Raw genomic sequence first — 3,544 nt, forward strand, 5'->3', positions numbered from 1 at the left:
GGACTTGATCTGGACTAGGATGGGATGTTTTCTTAATATACAATTACTCTTTGATATAAAGTTCTCTCTTGCTCTCTGGTGATTGGACCAGGGTGTGGCTGCTTTAGTGAGTTCTCTGCCTCAACTTGTAAGCTACATGACCTGTGGGACAAGCCAACCTGTGGATCATGTCACTAGAGTTTGAGGTTCCTTCAAGTGTGTACATTGCTTGAACTTGAGGCTGGTGGATCCTGTCATCTTGCATTGCTTGAGTTCAAGATACCATCGGGGCTTGCCTCACTAAGCTCCTGAGCTGCTGACTGTTGGTGACCCGCCCTGCTGTTTGCTCCCTGTGGGAATACTCTGCCTGCATTGGCCGAAGGAAGACTCAGCTGTCTGCTTCTTTGACCTTGGACAGGGCAGCCCTGTGAGTTGAAGGACTTTCAGTATATTAACATATTAACTGTTTCATGGAAGTGAGTTGAACTGAGCCCTCAGTACTGCTGTGTGGACTAATTAGCTGCTATATTCCTTGTGCTTTATAAACCTATCCATCTATCTATCTATCTATCTATCTATCTATCTATCTATCTATCTATCTATCTATCTATCATCTATCTATGTAAGTGTCCTGGTTTTGTTTCTCTAGAGAACCCTGCCTAACACACTTATATATGTGCAGGAGCAAGCTTTATATCAAGGAGTAATTGTATATTTGGAAAACATCTAAGCCTAGTCCAGATCAAGTCCATAAGTCTGATACTAGCCCATAAATCCCTCTTCAGACTCACGCAGCTACATGTGATGATGCAGAATGCAGGAAGATCACAGGCCGGTGGGTGCAGAGTCTTGTGGCTCCAATGGCAGTAGAAGCATTACAAGGGTCTGGCAGGTCTCAGCCATGTGGCTTTCCAACAGGAAGGTGAAGCAGAAAGGGGAATGTTCCAGGATCCTTCTTATGAGAAGGCCAGGCCCACCAGGAGGTACCTTCAGGCTGTGACCTGACTGACAGACTAGTCTCTACTCCTCTACTCTTATATCTTCAAGTTGACGTGAAACTATATAACTACCATACAGACCCTTAAGTCATTTGGTGGGAGTTAGAGACCGTGGCTTGAGGAGCCACATTAAATAACTCACTGCCCCTGAGAGTACCCTAGGGTTGGTATTGCTTACTGTGGGAAACACTGGCATGGAGGAATCCAATTGAGTTTTGTGTGTTGCTCTTGTACCCTATCACTTTGCATACATATTCTATGAGTTCTGGCATCTTTCTTTTTTTTTTTCTTTCAGATTTTCGGTCTCTTTAATTAGGTGCTCTGAGGAATGGGCAGGAAGGCAGATAGAGGGGTGGGGAGGGTGGGGATTCCTGAGCCCCCCTTGGCAACCCATCAGTCCTCTTCCTCTGGCAGCTGGATCTTGCTGGGGTCGAAGTAATTGGATTCCATGATGGGGAGGCCATTGGCCTCTCGGTACTTCACAAGCCGCTCAGCTTCCCTGCGAGCCCACTCACGCATCCTTCTCATAGAGGTTCTCGTCCTCGGTCCGATCCTCCTGCCAGCGCAGCGTCGTTTCGGCCGTTTCCCCACCATGGCGGGCGGAGCAACCACACCCCTAGAGGCGCTGGATTCCCAGGGGACGCGGACAGCTGGGAGCCCTCGCGTCGCTGTGGCCGCCAAACAGCGGCGAGCGCACAATCCTAAGAGCGCCGCCGCCATGACAGATGGCTCTGCAGTCGAGTTTTGGTATCTTTCTTGGGAATTTCTGGGATTTTCTATGCATGTGATCATGCCCCAATATTTCCCTGTCAGTTGTTCTTACTGTGGTGCCCTGTGTGTTGCTGCGATGCTGGAAGCGATGTCACGGGTATTTCAAATACCAGCAGGGGCACCCACAGTGAACAGGTTTCAGCAGAGCTTCCAGCTAAGAACAGACTACGAAGAAGAAATCGGCTGTCCATTTCTAAGGAATGAGCCCTGGAAAGCCTTATGGATGAAATGGAAACAACGTCAGATCCTGAGAAGCGCATGAAAACAGAAAAGCATTGTCAGAGGTGGTGCCAGAAGATGAACCCCTCAGGTCAGAAGGCACTCAAAGCGTGACTGAGAAAGAGCCCAATATGGAGGGACGATTTGGCCACATGGACTGAGTACATGATGGGATTCAGTTTACATTATATCTCATGCCTGCTACTTCAGTCTTCTGTTTTGGAAAGGGGAACTCATTCTGAGGGATTATTTGAACCAAAGATGTTGTAAACACAGGCAACTGGACCACAAAATTGTTGAAAACAGGAGAGAAGGGAAAAACAAATGTCAATATCTGGGAATAGTTCAGTCACAGGAGCTTAGATGGATCCTGCATTGAGAAATTCTCTTCTTCTTTTTTTAAAAAGATTATTTTATTGGGGGCTTTTACTACTCTTATAACAACCCATACACCAATTGTATCAAGCATATTCGTACATATGTTGTTATCATTATTTTTAAACATTGACTTTCTATTTGAGCCCTTGGTGTCAACTCCTCTTTTTTTCCTCCCTCCCCCTTGCCCCCACCCTTGTGGACCCTTGATTCTCTGAAATGATTTTTAATATCTTTTTTGTCATCAGGGCCTCTCTTCTCTCTTTATTCTCTTCTTGAATAGATCATAACCTCTGCTGTACCCAAAGTGCCCCACCAGTAATGGAAAGGTTGGACATTTGAGCCCACCCAGATGCATCTGGAAAAAAACACAAAAAATCAAAAAGGCCTGGTAATCTAATTCTGAAAAACCAATCCCTGAAAACCCTATGGAACATAGTTCTACTCTGCCTTACATGGGATTGACATGCGTTGGAACTGACTCAATGGTAAATGGTTTGACACAGTCACTTAACAATAACCATGTACTCCCTTAAATAGTCATCTATCTTCATATGTAAATCTGTCTCTTTTCTTCAACTGGTAAACACTTAGATGGAGAGGCATGCGCATTATCCTCCCTTGTATTTCCACAGTTCCTAACATGTTGCCTCAAATATAGTTGGCATGCAGTAAATATTTGCTGATTGATAGGCATTTATAGGCATTTTCTTTGAAAGTCAAAGGTACGTATATCATAATTACTTGCCCACTAATTAATGTATGTGTTGGAACTATTATGTAGAAATGAATTCCTTTGCATATAAATATATCTATCTAAATATAGAAGAAGAAAAAAACCATTGAGCATTTCAAGTCTCTAGAAATGTGCGTGCACCACTGCTACAGGTAAGACCCCGTAACACAGGGAATCCAGAATAGATAAACCCCTCAGGGCCAATAATGCGTATAGAGATACCAGGATGATAAGGGGAAGGTGGGGGGGAGAAGGGAGAATCGATCACAAGGATCAATATATAACCCCCTCCCAGAGGGATGAACAACAGAAAAGTGGGTGAAGGGAGAGAGGACAATTTAAGATATGATGATCCATAACTTATCAAGGGTTCATGAGGGAGGGCGGTGGGGGAGGGAGCGGGAAAATGAGTTGCTGATATAAAGGGCTCAAGTAGAAAGAAAATGCTTTGAAAATGATGATGGCA

At 44.8% G+C, this 3,544-nt stretch overlaps 1 pseudogene; it reads right to left on the reverse strand.

Moving 5' to 3' along the window:
• Window positions 1-1,272: 1,272 nt before the first annotated feature.
• On the reverse strand, window positions 1,273-1,697 carry LOC101660082 (annotated as a pseudogene).
• Between the last annotated feature and the right edge of the window lie 1,847 nt (window positions 1,698-3,544).

This window comes from Echinops telfairi, unplaced genomic scaffold (genome assembly GCF_000313985.2).
Source record: "Echinops telfairi isolate 266 unplaced genomic scaffold, ASM31398v2 ScPeMD7_14;HRSCAF=57, whole genome shotgun sequence".
NCBI classification, from domain to species: domain Eukaryota; kingdom Metazoa; phylum Chordata; class Mammalia; order Afrosoricida; family Tenrecidae; genus Echinops; species Echinops telfairi.